This window comes from Panthera tigris, chromosome B3 (genome assembly GCF_018350195.1).
Source record: "Panthera tigris isolate Pti1 chromosome B3, P.tigris_Pti1_mat1.1, whole genome shotgun sequence".
NCBI classification, from domain to species: Eukaryota; Metazoa; Chordata; class Mammalia; order Carnivora; family Felidae; genus Panthera; species Panthera tigris.
Window position 1 is genome coordinate 71,545,505 of NC_056665.1, and position 15,872 is coordinate 71,561,376.

The 15,872-nt window shown below is 42.0% G+C and overlaps 1 long non-coding RNA gene across 2 annotated transcripts; it reads left to right on the top strand.

The window, feature by feature from the left end:
- The first annotated feature begins 257 nt into the window (after window positions 1-257).
- LOC122239546 lies at window positions 258-9,747 on the top strand. Of its 2 annotated transcripts, none has more exons than XR_006218731.1 (3): window positions 258-303; window positions 3,132-3,389; window positions 8,751-9,747. It is a non-coding gene; the product is annotated as an uncharacterized LOC122239546 (long non-coding RNA). The 2 variants fall into 2 exon arrangements; XR_006218730.1 differs by having other exon boundaries at window positions 298-464.
- The last annotated feature ends 6,125 nt before the right edge of the window (window positions 9,748-15,872 follow it).

The window sequence follows — 15,872 nt, forward strand, 5'->3', positions numbered from 1 at the left end:
ACAGAAATAGACATGTCCCTCTCAAGAGTGGATATGCCTAGCAAAAATGGAACCTCCACCGCCTCTTTCCTCTAATCCTGAAGAAATGACATTGTAGATATTTTCTTCCCAGACCTCAGGATGAAGGCCACATGGAAAAAGTCTGTAATGATCTTAAACACATTGCCTAGATGGACTAATTTCACGTTTACTACTTCGCATCTAGAATGTTTACCAGTATCAGACAGAGTGCCTATGACATCACAAGCATGAAGAGAGGAACCTGCTGTTTGGTGCCTGTCTGTCACAAGCTTGCTATGGGAGGTAGGCAAATCACCTCATCCTCCACTTGTAAGCTCTAAAATGAAGGTTATAGACTAAAGATTTTCCACTCTGCCATTCTTTCACTCCCTAATTGAGCATTACTTGTGTGCATCAGCCCACGTGGGATTTGTGTGTGTGCATATTAGTTTATATATGTTCAGGTAAGGAGAAATATTTTGTTTGCAAATCAGGTTTCCATTTGAGAACTGTTCATCTAATTAAGGCTAACTGTTCTTAAAAGTGATTGTTAGTTTATTCAGGCAAAAAATATATATTAGTCACTTTTATGTAAAGATTGCATTGTTTTTGTCCCCACAGTTAAAATGGTGAGTGTTCTCATTACAGAAGAAGCTGCCTGAGACTTGGGTCTGCATTTCAGTAAGGCAAAGGATGGAATTAGTACATATGACTTCCCAGAACTCCAAAACTAGCTAGCTTAGGGACCTTGCTAATGAAGGTGGCAGGAGGTGCACATACAGTCAATCAACAAGTTATAGTGTAAGCAGGTTTCATGGCTCTTAATAGGTTTCCCAGGCAGATGGGTCTCAAAAGCCTTTTGTGCAATTAGGCAACAGGACAAAAGCAATTAGGCAATCTGACAAACTTGAGTTGAGATGGAATGCCTAGATTTCAACATCCTTTAACTTCTATCTACTTTATCATGGCCAAGAACAGAGCACTTCCTCTTTTTGAACTTTAATTTGCTCAGTTACTTTTGTTTAAGTTGCACAACAGTTCTTATTTACAGCTCTCACAATTTGGTGTGTTCGTGGCCCTGCATATCTGGCCATTGGGCTTAAAGTGTCCAATCTTCTGGTGTGTTCCACTTGGCTAAATAGTATGTACAGGGTCTCATTATTCAGAAGTAGTAGAGCTTTGACTCAAACCAGTGTCCTTTATCTGACCTTAACTTTCTGAAGAGGATATGCACCAGGCAGCAGGACAAGGAAATGTTTAGAGATTTGTTCTCCATGAAAACACTTGTCTTCATACTGAGAAGAAAGTTGCCTTTGTAGCGTGAGACTAACCTAGCCCTCTGAAGACACCCAAGAGGAAAAAGCACATTACCTAAAATTAGTAGCTGTGATTAGTAGTGGCAGTCACTGGACAACACTTAGCTTAATCAACAAAAATTTGTAAGGAGATTTAGTTCAAGGTAAATATGTTTGCAGGACACCTGGGTGGCTCAGTTAGTTGAGCATCTGACTCTTGGCTCAGGTCATGACCTTGCATTTTGTGAGTTCAAGCCCCACATCAGGCTCTGCGCCACCAGTATAGAGATTCTCTCTCTCTCTCTCTCTCTCTCTCTCTCTCTCTCTCTCTCTCTCTCTCTCTTCCCCTCCACTGCTTGCTCTCTCTCTCTCAAAAAAACAAACATTAACAGGAAGTAAGGTTAATATGTTTGCTTATCTGCCTCATGTCTCTGTCCCAGAAGAGGGAGGGAGGACACAGAGAGTAGGGCACCTGCATTTGTTTCCCAAGATACTCTTCTCTCCTTGACCAGACCCCAGGCCCTCAGCACTTCCCATTCCCCACACCTGTCTCCATCTCTCCTCACCCCTCCAAACACTTATAGGAGCAACTTATTCCATGAGGTCCTCCTGCCTGGTCACACATCCATCTCTATCTCCCCCTTCTTTTTTCCCTCCAACTCACTTCCCTGGCCTTGCGGGTTCTCTCAGAGATCTATACAGATTAGATAGACCCATCCATTTAGGGATTGCCACATAGTACTAATAGATCCTCAGAGCAAGAAAACATGTTTTTAAATAACCAGTTCTATCATTAATTTTTTTTTTTTAATGAGCTTGACATATCACTCTACCTTTGCTGCTCCTCAGCTGGAAACTGAGAGATTTGGTACGAATGTCTTTAGGAGTTCTTTTCAGTTCAGACTTTATTTAGAAATTAAATACTCCAGGGGCACCTGGATGGTCATGATCCCAGGGTTGTGGGATCAAGCCCTACATCAGGCTCCACACTCAGTGTGGAGATTCTCTCTCTTCCTCTGGCCTTCTCCCCTGCTGGTGCGCTCACTCTCGCTTGCTCTCTCTCTCTCTCTCTCTCTCTCTCTGTCAAAGAAGAAAAAGAAGAGGGAGAAGGAGAGGGAGAGGGAGAGGGAGAGGGAGAGGGAGAGGGAGAGGGAGAGGGAGAGGGAGAGGGAGAGGGAGAGGGAGAAGGGTGCTTGGGAGGCTCAGTCTCTTGATTTTGGCTCAGGTCATGATCTCACAGTTCGTGAGATTAAGCTGACAGCACAGGGCCTGCTTGGGATTCTTTCTCTCCCTTTCTCTCTGCCTTTCTCTTTCTCTCTCTCAAAATGAGTAAATAAACTTAAAAAAAAAAAAAAAGAGGGGCGCCTGTGTGACTCAGTCGGTTGAGCTTCTGACTTCCGCTCAGGTCATGATCTCACGGTTTGTGAGTTCAAGCCCCTCTTCGGGCTCCGGGCTCTGTGCTGACAGCTCGGAGCCTGGAGCCTGCTTTGGATTCTGTGTCTCCTTCTCTCTCTGCCCCTCCCAAACTTGTGCTCTGTCTATGTCTCTCAAAAAATAAATAAATGTAAAAAAAAAATATTTTTAAGTAAGAAAAGAAATTGAATACTCTGATTAAGGAGTCTGGTGTGTATGTGTGTGTGCGCGCGCGCACGTAGGAGAAGGCGTATGGGAAATTTGGTAGATGTGCACTATTTGTCTGTGTAAATCTGATTTTCCAGAATCGTTATGAATTTGTGCAGAAAAGGTATGGTTATTTGAAACAAAATTATTCTTATATACAGATCACATCATTATTTTAAGATGATGCAAACCATTTTTAAGTTGATTTTATTACAGAGAAGATGCCAAGGCCTGTCACTCAGAACTGTCATTTAATTGAACAAGAGAAAAGATCAGCACAAAAGACTACAGGATGTTGCCAAACCTCTGAGACCAGCCAGCGAATGCACCGGAGATGCCTCTCAGTCAGCAGATGTGAATGCAGTAGTTTCTGTCCTCAGCTGTCTCTGATAAAGTTTCTTCCCTTCACCTACCTTTGGTCTAATAGGCAACGAAGAAACCCAGAACATTACACCCAGGAGGAAACTTTGACAGGTACTATATATCCTAACATATCTTGGCTTCATTCATCATTTATACACAGCATAATTTCCCATTAAGCATTGGAAATGAAGGAACCCAACACCATATGGGTATGCCTATTCCATTCTAGACATTTTTATCAAGCCTTACAACAACGCTGTCCTGTCGGTAACCCCCTCCTCCACTTTTCTAGAGATGATATTGACTTTTACCTTTTGCCTTTTACCTTTTTTTACCTTTTTACCTTTTACCTGCTCAGAATCCAGGTTGACCTACCATCAAATTTATTATGTCTGTATCATAAAGAATTTTACTGTTTTCCTGGTAGAAAAGAAAGAGTGAGCTCCTGTCTGAGGTCATGAGGTTGGTGAATAGCAAAGCTTTGAGTCAAACTCTAATCTTTTTCCCCCCAAGTTTTTACTTAAATTCCAACTAGTTAACATACAGTGCAATTAGTTTCATATGTAGTATCACTTACATACAACACCCAGTGCTCATCACAGCGAGTGACTTCCTTAATACCCACCCCTTATTTCCCCCATCCCCCTACCCACCTCCCCTTCGGTAACCCTCAGTTTGTTCTCTGTTGTTAAGAGTCTGTTTCTTGGTTTGCCTCTCTTCCCCCACACCGTGTTCATTTGTTTTCTTTTATAAAGAAAAAGTGGTATATATATGTATATGTGTATATATATATACACATATATATGTATATATACATACACACACACATATATGTGTGTATATATACACATATATACATACATGTGTGTATATATATACATATACACATATATATGTGTGTATATATGTGTATATGTGTGCATGTGTGTATATATATATATATATATATATACACACATATACACAATGGAATATCTCTCAGTCATATAAAAGAATGAAATCTTGCCACGTGCACCAACGTGGATGAAGCTAGTGTGTACTATGCTAAGCGAAATAAGTCAATCAGAGAAAGACAAATACCATATAATTTCACTCATATGTGGAATTCAGGAAACAAATTCTACACTTTTTAAAAAGCCTACGTACTTTAATAGACAACCAAGGTTGTCCCTCTTATGGATGTGAGATGAGTAGACAGAGATGGAAGAAGGAATGATGCTTTGTGCAGGAAATTATCTTGGCTTTGGAGGAAGAACAGGGTAAGAAGCCAAGTCTCCCTCTGAAGGAAAAGCCTCATTTCCTAAAAATTTCAGCAGTAATGAAATAAGTGGATTAGCACAAACTGAGAAATTCAAGCAAGTAGAGTATCGACTTACACAAGCCCAACTGCTTATCTCAGGGTTCTCTAGACATCAGGCACCCGGCCACAGCTCCATTCCACCTGTACTACTAATTAACATTATCCATTTTATGAACTCATGCTTTTACACAACTTGGCCCTAAGCAATAGTATACATGAAATTATGTGTATATAATTATTAGTATATCATGAAAGTGTGTGTTAATTACATAATACATGACAGTGAATACTTTTATATTTACCTACTAACATCAATCAGCTCATTTCCCATCTGTTGTACACATTTCAATGTGTACACATACAGTACAGCCGTATCCAGAGTTGTCATTTTAAAAACTCCACCTTGAGGGGTGCCTGGGTGGCTCAGTCGGTTAAACGTCCAATTTTGGCTCAGGTCATGAACTCACGGTTTGTGGATTCGAGCCCCGTGTTGGGCTCTGTGCTGACAGCTCAGAGTCTGGAGCCTGCTTTGGATTCTGTGCCTTCCTCTCTCTGCCCTTACCCCACTAGTGATCTGTCTCTCTCTATCTCTCAAAAATGAGTAAAAACATTAAAAAATTTTAAAAATAAATAAATACATACATACATAAATATATAAGCAAATAATAAATAAATACCTTGAAAAATGCTTACAGAGAAGAGTAAAGGACCCAAGGACAGTAGAAAATAATGAAGCCCAAGGTCAATAGTTTGGCCATATTTATCAAATTCTATACAAAAGAGATACTAAATCATGCACGTCCTGATTTGTAACCATTAGGAAAAGGTGCTCTAATTGTTTGCAGAGACACTTCCTCAGATTCACCACTGACCTGATACCAGATGTAATTCTTGTGATCGCCTATGTCTCTTTGCTCTGATTTTATGAGTAAAGCAAGATGTTAAAAGGTGATTTCCTCTATTTCAGTTTGGGTAAGTGTCTCTGAGAAATAAGGCCTCATCCGTAGGAGCTGCCGTCCATCTATGCAGGACTTACTCAAAAAGACATGAAACCCTGAGTCCCAGTTCGAATGCCTTTGGGAGTAAGGAAAACAAACGATCATGTTCTCTCTCATTGTAAGCATCACAGAAGGGTCACAGCAGTACTGGATACCACATTGCTACCCTCATAAATAGGACTGATGTTCCTTAGTAAGATCACCTTTTACCTTGTAATGTTTTCTGCTACATATTTTACACACACACGCACACACACACATTTTACCATATTAAATTTCCCCTGCAAACCTGTTATGTGTATATTATTGCTATCAATATTTTCCAGATTAGACGACATAGGCATAAGTAACTGACCAACCCTTTCTTTTGAAGTTTATTTATTTATTTTGAGAGAGAGAGAGAGAGAGAACAAGAGCTGGGGAGGGCAAAGAGAGGGAGAGAAAGGGAATCTCAAGCAGACTCAGTGCTGGCAGCACAGAGCCTGACACAGGGCTCAAACCCACAAACTGTGAGATCATGACCTGAGTTGAAACCAAGAATCAGGCACTTAATTGACTGAGCCACCCAGGTGCCTCTGACCAACTCTTATGATAAGTATTGTATAGAAGGAGTCAGGACTGGTACCTGGACAAGGCTGTTCAAAATCTACACTCTTCATCACTGTACTACAAAACCTGTATAGTAATTTCATTTACAGAACCTGTTTACATAATTAGTTCCCTGTGAGCCTTTAGATCTCAGTTAATGCCTCCATGTGCTCAATATGCAATGGGTAAACTTCACCTGAATACGATTTTTCAATTTCTTAGGAAAACACTAAGTATCATCCCTCTTCAGACATGCCTCTCCATAATTCCATCTGAGCACTCTTTCTCCACTCTCCGGGTAAGGAAAGAACTTGTTATAGTAGAGGAAAAGAAGAAAGGCTCGGTCCTTTCATTTGTCATTCCAGAAACTTTATCAAAGGGGTCAATGCTTTTGTTCAATGGTGTTTGGAGGACACATTTAAAAGCTTCTGTACAAGAAGGCAGGCCTGGGGCCACCTTGCTGACCAAAAGACCATGAAAAGCCTAGCAACCAAATGTCTTTTGAATCTAGGTTAATTACAATCTTATTCCATTCACTGTAATTAAATTAACCTACACCGTGTTATCACTACAGTCCCTGTGGACAGGAGTGCTGTTTGAGCGCCCCGGGAGCCAAAGCACAGCATCCCAGGGTGGGAGCATGGCTTTCCAGAATAGACGCCCAGCACCGCGTCACCACCGCCCTGGAAGAAGGCGGGATTTGGGGACAGAGCGGGGAACCCGCGGAGAAATGGGCCAGGCCGGAGCTTGGCGAGCGTCCAGCACTGGATTGCGTGGCGGCTCCTGCCCACTGCTGGCGGGAAGGCGCATTTACACCCGCGGTCAGGGAGACTCACCCAGGGCGGCCAGCGCCCACCCGCTTTGCAGTCAAGGGCCTCAGCCATTGGAGACTCTGTGAGAGAGGCAGCGGGCTGGGGTCTATGAGGGGTGCGGATTCCGGGGAGGAAGCGTTAGAAGGAAGGATTGAAGTTCCCCACGGATAAAGAGGGGTTAGATCACCAGCACTTACCAGATAGGGAAAGGGGTTGTCTGCATCAGCTCCCCCCACCTCCCCCGCCCAAATTAGGCCTCATGGATGACCAGAGTGCAGATGCAGTTGAGCGAGAAGCTGGTAAGAGCTGGCCTGGAGCCCAAATCAGTCCGTGACCTTGACATCTCAGCAATATTGTGTAGTGGCAGTTGGGCCTTTCATTGGGGAGCCTTATTCAGCAATCATGTCTTGAGTACTTATTTGCTAGACACTTATGTGCAGACTTTGTGGGAGTCATCTAAGAATACAGCAGACCAAAAAGAGAGAGAGACAGAGAGTAAATATAAGAAGAATGTAAATTATGCAGACGGTTAAGGTGATAAGATCCATGGGATCTTACAGAAGAGAGGAAGAAAATAGAAGAGGAAGGAGAATGAAGGGCAGCTATGAATAGAATTTTTAAAGCTGTTTTTTTTTTAAAGTTTATTTATTTATTTATTTAGAGTGTGTGTGTGTGTGTGTGTGTGTGTGTGTGTGTGTGTAAGCAGGGGAGGGACAGAGACAGAGGGAGAGAGAATCCCAAGCAGGCTTCTAATGGACAACACGGAGCCCGATGCATGGCTCTAAATCACAAACTGTGAGATCATGACTTGAGCAGAAACCAAGAGTGGGAGGCTTCAACCAACTGAGCCACCCAGTCTTCCTGAATAGCATTTTTAAGTAGGGTAGTTAAGGGCCCTTGATAAGGTGACATTGAAGCACAGACTTAGAGGTGGTATGGTAGTTAGCCTTACATATATCTGGGGGAGAGGAGGTGATTTCTTAAAGAGAATATGTCTGTCTTTCACGAACAGCAAACAGACCAGACATTGGAGAAGAGTGAATTGAGAGGGAAGATAAATAGTAGGGGAATTGTTCTGAAAAGTAAGGGTGTAAGAGGAGAGATTGCTTAAGAGTGTAAGGACTTTTGTAAGGATTTTAGTTTTTACTCAAGAGTTAAATGAGGCATTAGAGGATTCTGAGCAGAGTTGTATGATCTGAGTTATATTCTGAAAGACTACTCAGGTTTCTGTGTGTGAAGTTAAGGGTAGAAGCAGGGAGTCCAGGTCCCAGACTTGTGTAATGATCCTGGTGGGAAAAAACATGGTCTCTCAGACCAAGTGGTAGCAGTGGAGGCAGTGAGAGAGGGCTGAATGTGTTTTGAAGGTGAAAACAACTGACTTTACTGAGAGGTTGGAAGGGGGGACAAAAGAAAAAGAAAGGAATCAAGAACAACACCAAAGTTATTGGCCTCAAAGTGGAAAGGATGATATTACCTTCGACTGAGAAGGGAGATGTTAACAGAGGAGCAGTTTTAGGGTAGGAGAAGAAGAGAAATCTCTCCCTTTGAGACATGGTAAGTTTAACATGTCTATTAAACATCCAGTGATGATGCCATGTGGACACTTGGATATATGAGTCTGAAGTTCAGGAGAGAGAGCTAGACTAAAGATATAAATCTAGGAATTTTAGAATATCAATGCCAATGGCATTTAAAGCCTTGAGACCATATAAGATAATAGACTGTGTAGATGACAAAGGACACACACTGACCATGGGGCTTTCCAAAATCCAAGTACCAGGAAGAAGAGGCAGAACTTGTAGAGAGGCTGAGAACAGATGCCCTGTGCAGTCATGGAAGAGCCAGGAGACAGGAATGTCCTGGAGACCAGCCTGAAACTTGACATGACTATCTGCCTTGAGGGTACAAGGACTGATCTCACGGTGGTTTCTATCCTTGCCTCTGTCATAAGAAGCTGCATTCCCCAGACCAGCCTCACCAAGGAGGAGGAGTGATCAACTGTGATGCTGAGCAGAGAGAATCAACTGTGTCTGGAGAGGGAAGGTCTTACTTCACATCCATATCCCCAGTGGTAAAGTGGAGGAGTCTGGGGAGTTGATTACAAAGCTTGGCCTAGAAGGAGACAGTCTTGTCCAGGAGTAAGTGGGAAGAGGATCCACATGTGGGTCGTGTTTTCTGTCCCAAAAGAGGGAATGAAGAGACAGAGAGTAGGGCATCCGTGTCTCACTTCCCCTGGTTTACCAGTCCCTCCTTCCCCTGACCCCAAGACCCTCAGCACTTCACATTCCCTCCCTTTCTCCTGTCTCCTCACTCTAAGTACTCAGCTGAGGAGCTCACCTTGTCAGATCCTCCTTCTTCTTGCACACCCAGTCCCAGCTCCTGCCTCCTTCCTTCCCTCCATCCCACTACCTGGAGATTCTCTACAGGTTGCCCACAGACCCATCTCATTTGTTAAATTGCCACAGAGTCCTAATGGAATCCTTGTATCAAGGAGCCATTTATTTAATTCCCAGTTCTGTCAGCTAGACAAATTTTCTATGTCAGAGAGACAAATCACCCCACCATTCTGGTCCCCAGTTGCTAAATGAAAGACTTGGAATGAAAGACCTAACAAATTCCTTCCAGCTCAGATTCTCTGTAGTTCTCTGAATCCCCAACAAAATAAAGGAGTAGGTATGTGGGCGTGTAGAAGAACATTTACAGAAAATGCAATTGACATTTCTGAATTTTTCTACTATGTAAACCTGATTTTCTTAAATGATAATGCCTAAATCCAGAAAAAATAGACTACCTGAAATAAAACCTATTCTATTATAAATACATATATGTATATATGTGATGTTTAATTTTATGTGTCAACTTGAGTGGGCCACAGGGTGCCTGGATGTGGGGGATAAGCTTAGGAATCCCCTGGGCTTACACCAATGGGTTAACAAGGCATAAAGAACTACAAAGTAAATAAAATGCTCACACCCGAGTTTGGGTAAACCAGATTGGCACTCCAAGAATAGGGGGGTGCAAAGACACCCGAGAATAGGGAGGCACAAAGGTGCCAGGAATAGGGAGGTGCAAAGGCACCCCAAAATAGGGAGGGGCTGCTGAGCCCCCAAAAATAGAAAGGGAGAGGCAAAGGCCTGAAATAGAAACAGTGCAAAAGTGCCCAATATATAGGAATAACAAGATTAGATATTCAGGGTGAAAGCACCCCAAATTTAGTACTATAGCAGAAAGCTGCTTTCATAGGAGAATAGGGCCAGGTTAGGTAAATTGGTGAATTGGACTTTGGACCACTGTGTTGCAGGCAAAGCAGGCCGGAGCTGAGATGGTTAACAAAAGAAAAGGTGTCTTGTTAACCCTGAGGTGATTCCCCCTATCTGTCTCATCCCCTAGGCTGGCAAAGATAAACAGGCACGGCACCTCCTGTCTGCTGTTAACTACCATCCACCCATCTGCCTGGCGCCTGGATTTTGTTTTATATTGCCCAAACCCCAAACACTGTATATTTTCAAAATCCCCTTTTCCCCTCATGTCCTCAGGTTAATGTTCACAGTTTCTTTGTCTCTTTGTGTATGCCTGCCACATTTGTAAGCCTTCTGATCTGAATAAATACGGGGCAAGGACCCTTATTCAGGGCTCTTGTCTTTTCCCAGACATTAGCCATCTCTCACTTCAATCCTGTATCCGCTCTTTTGCTAGACAAGAGAGATCTTTAGACTTAGAGTCTACAACACCTGAATATTCAATCAAACATTATTCTGGATATTTCTGTGAGGATGGTTTAAGGTGAGACTAATATTTAAATTGATAGACTCAGTAAAGCAGAGTGCTCTCTCTAATGTGGGTGAGCCTCATCCAATTAGTTAAAGGTCTGAATAGAACAAAAACGTAGACCCTTCCCCCAAATGAAAGAGAATTCTCTGGCCTGATGGCCTTCAACTGGGACATCAGCTTTCTTCTGCCTTCTGACTCAAACTGAAACATCAGCTTTTCCTGGGTCTCAAGCCTGCCTGCCTTCAGACTGGAACTACGCCATCAGCTCTCCTGGTCTTCAGCTTGCTGACTCACCCTGGAGATCTTGGAACTTGCCAGCCTTCATAATTGCATGAACCAATTCCTTATAATAAATCTCTTTATGTATATTCTATTGGCTCTGTTTCTCTGGAGAAACCTGACTAATGCAACATGTATATTTGTTGTTGATGCTTTAAGATTATTAAGAAAAGCATTCACTATTACATTGAAGGCAACATGCAAATCCCTACCCCTCAGAGCTTTTGTTCAGTTGAGCAAGAGAATTGAGCAAGAAAACAGTTCAACACAGAAGACTACAGAGTGATCTTACACCACCAAGACTGTCCAGGTATGAAGTGTGGTAACTGGCTAACGCCCTGGGGGATACCAGTTGGTTAGTCAACAAATATCAGTGAAGTAGTTCCTGCCCTTAGCTAACTCCAAGAAGGTTCAAACACTGCTCTAAGAAAAACAAAAAAGGACTAAAACTCATTAAACCCAAGAGGAAGCTTTGATGGGTGCTATATAGCCTAAATATCTCAGCATCATTCATGATTTGTATGCCTCGTGGAATGTTGGAAATAAACAAGGAAACCACCACCTCTTTGGTGCACCCATTTCATACAAGGCGATTGGGATTAAGCCTCACACAAATGCTGTCTGGGAGGTCACACTCTCAGCACTTCCTAGTGTTTTTACCTGTGTTCAGAATCTAGAGTAGCCCACCACCAGACTTAGTATGTCTGTGTATCTGGAAAGAATTTTACTGTTTCCCTGGCAGAAAAAGGAAGACAAGAGCCTTGTCTGAAGTCACGTGGTAGGTGAATAGCAGAGCTGTGAGTCAAACTCTGATCTGTCTTTTTAAAAAGCCCATGCACTTTAGCAGAAAACCAGGCTTGTCCCTCTTAAGGGAAAGGTATGAGGCAAGTAGAAGACTGAGACAGAGTAGGGCATGACACTCCATGCAGGAAGATACCCTGGGTTTGGAGGAAGAACATACCTTAACAGTAAAGAGGCCAACAATTCAAGGGAAAGACCCAGCTACTAAATATATCAGCAGTAATGACTATTCTTGGAAAACAACACTGTTGGGAAACAAGTTCAAACTGAGAAGCCAGACAACTAGGGCGTTGACCCACATAAGCCTGTTTATCTCAGAGTTTCCCAGATGTCAGGCACCCAGCACCAGAGCTCCAGCCCATCCCTATTATTAATTAACATTTCTTTTTTCAACTCACTTTTTCACACAGTGTTGTTCTAAGCAACAATACATATGAAACCAGAGATGTCGTGTATTGATTATTCATTTGCATTAGAGTGAACACATGACAATGAAGGTTTTAGCTATTTATGCATCCTGCCTTCCATCAATCACCTCACTTCCCACCAGTTGTTCACATTTCATACTTCTACCAACAGCTTTATTTCAAGCTTCAACTCAAAAATATGTACCTGGAAAACGTTTTCACAGAAGAATAAAAGACCTGGGGCGCCTCGGCAGCTCAGTCGGTTAAGCATCCAAATCTTGATTTTGGCTCAGGTCATGATCTCACCTGAGATGAGATCAAGCCCCAACTCAGGCTCTGCACTGACAGCAGGGAACCTGCCTGGAATTATCTCTCTCTGCTCCACCCCAGACCCTGCACACGGTGTGCGCTCACGCGCGCTCTCTCTCTCTCTCTCTCAAAATAAAGAAAAAGGCTTTAAAAATAAAAGAATAAAAGACCCAAGGACAATAGAAAAAATGAAGCCCAAGTTCAAAGATTTTGTCATATTTATCCAATTCTGTTCAAAACCAAGCAGCCTCTATATTCTCATCATTCTGCGAGTGTTTCTAATTGCTCACAGAGCTGTTGCTCATATTCTTCATGGAGTTAATAAAAGAAGTAATTCTTATGACACTTTATTTCTATTTGCTCTGATTGCACAAGCAAAGTAGTATGTTAAAAGCTGATTCTTTGTGTCTCAGTTTTAGCAAGGTTCTCTAGCTGATGGTTACACTGAGGTAACGATGGCCACCTACTTGACTACATTAAGGCAAACCAGAAATCCAAATTTTCTACATGAAAATTCTCATTTGGATATCTTACCACCAACTTCAAAAATCCTATTTTAAAAACAAGCAACAACAAAAAAACCTATTGAATAGGCAAATCAGAGCAGCTCTTGAGCCAGATATACCCACTTTGACTACAGTGTGTGGGTTTTGCCTCCTGTTATAAACACTTGAGTGCAGCTCTTTATCCATTAAGACTGTAAGCATTAGGGGTGCCTGGGTGGCTCAGTTGGCTAAGCATCTGACCAGCTCAGGTCATGATCTCAGAGTTCGTGGGTTCAAGCCCTGCTCTGGGCTCTGTGCTGACAGCTCAGAGCCCAGAGTATGCTTCAGTTCATGTGTCTCCCTTGCTCTCTGCCCCTCATCCGTTCACACTCTGTTTCTCTCTCTCAAAAATAAATAAACATTAAAAAAAAAAGACCGTAAGCATTACTATCAGCATTACAAAGATTATAAGCATTACAGCATTACACCACACTTAATTCACTTTTACATCCTCATCACCTATAAAAATGCTTCACACACCAGGTATATGAATAAACTTTCTTAATAATCAGAGGAATTAAGGAATCCGACAGAACAAGTTGACACAGCCGAGTGCTATTAGCTCTGCATTGAGTCCTGTCCAGGTCACAGTTTGGGTCCATATTTACATAAGGACATCAACGGTCACATGAATGCATTTTCAGATAACAAGAATATAGAAAACTAGTAAAAAATTATATGGATTCACTTTGTCATGATATTATACCAATTCAAGAGTCTGATTCCAATTTTTCTTACCTAAAATCTGGATATCTATTGAACATCTATCTCTTAGCACTCAGACCTTCCCCACCTTTGTGCATTTTTCCACACCAACCCATCAGTCTAGAATGCTCATCCTTTCCGTATTACCCAGCAAACCCCTGCTCGTCCTCTTGGCCCTGCTCAGATGGAGCTTCCTCTTGGAAGCTTTCCTGGATCAAAGAGGGAAAATAACTCCATCTCCTAAACTCCCATAAAACCATGTTCATAGTAGTATTATTATCTATCACGCGTTTAGTTTCTCTAATTTCCCATAAGCTATTTAGAGGTCATGTATCTTAACATGCCCTGTGATTAACAGTTTCAGAAACAGAGAGCACAGTCCACAAATAGCTAGTTTCAAATAAAGATAAAATTCCCACTTTACATAATGAAATACAAGCACTGGAAATATAAATGACAGGTATGTAGAAAACAGCACATATGTGAAGTCATGAAAGATTCTAGAAACCTAGGTTAGTATCTTACACAACACTCATTCTCTTCCAGATTTCACAGGAAGACCTCTGTGTTTTTTCAGGTTGTTAGTTGACATAGACTAGAGGCAAAAATTAGGTCAAGGCTAAAAATTAGATAAAGTAATCCACTGCAAGTGGAGCAGAGGAAAAAAAACCCAAGAAGAACTTAAAAGGCTTTAAACTTCTGCAGGTTTATGAACAGCAAAAAATTCACAGCCTCGAGTTTCCAGCATCAGGAGGTGATAAGATGGAGAATGTTTGTGTGAAGAAAAAATGGGGTATTACTAAAAACAAAAAGTAACATGGGTTCCTCTTTGCAAATGGCCCTCCCTTGCTCTATTTTTTCTAAGTATTAAGCGTCTATGTAATGTGGCCCTTTGGTGGGCTGGAGTAGAATTAAAAAGAAGGGGAGTGGGTGAGACTGACCTGGCCTGTAGAATCTTGGGATATTTTATTAATGTCTGATGCCCATAGCGCCTTCAGAGCTTGGATAAAGGCATCTTACCAAGATCAAAATGTAAATTTGGAACAAGAATTGTACAAGAAAAATAAGAGAGCTCTTCCCATAATACATTCCACTCCTCTCCTGGTTTTAGCCCCTAACACAGAGTTCGGGACATCTAATGCAGTCAGTAAAGAATCCCACTAACTCAGAAATGAAAAATCATTTCCATATTATAAATAAATATTTTTTCTTATTATACACCTTTCTCTCCTCCTTCTTTTCCCTTTCTTAATCCCTTTCTTCTTATATTTCTTCTTCATTTTCTTTTCTCTTCTCCTTCTCCTCCTCTTGCTTCTCCTCCTCTTTCTTCCTCTTCTTCATTTTCTAGACAACTTCTTGGGCTGGATAGCTGTGCTGGCCATTCCCAGTGATTCTCAAAAACACTGACATATCCTTCCAAAAAGTTCTCTCTTGAATTGGTCCTTGTTGCAAGATAATATATTAGAAACAGTATTTCTAGAAAGCATGGCAGAGTTAGTGAGTTAATGATAAATCCAAGTTTCCTTCTTGGAATTCCTCTCCTGAATCTGGACTAGAAACTGCTAAATTCATTCTTGGACAATGGGTGCCCTGACCCAGACCACTACGATAGGATAATTTTAAGACTTTCTTCAGTCATGAACTAAAAGCAAGAGGATGTCTACATCCCCTGATTGCCATAGCCATTCTGGCACCCATGTCAAAGTCCCAGTCCATCAAGAGAGACATGGGAGGGGTGCCTGGGTGGCTCAGTTGGTTAAATGTCCAACTTCAGCTCATGTCATGATCTCTGGGTTCACGAATTCGAGCCCCACTTTGGGCTCCCTGCTATCAGTGCAGAACCCACTTTGGATCCTCTGTCTCCCTCTCTCTCTGTCCCTCCCCACCCCTCACTCTCTCTCAAAAATAAATAAACATTTTTTAAAAAAGAGAGAGACATGGGAGATTCCCAGTTCCTGCCCAGTCCTTGGCTTTTCCTCTAAGAGCTTATCCATGAACTAGAATCCACACCCTACCCCTAAGAAGTTTCTACATGAACATGACTCATGTTCTAAGGATGTCAGGGTTCCATTCATGCTA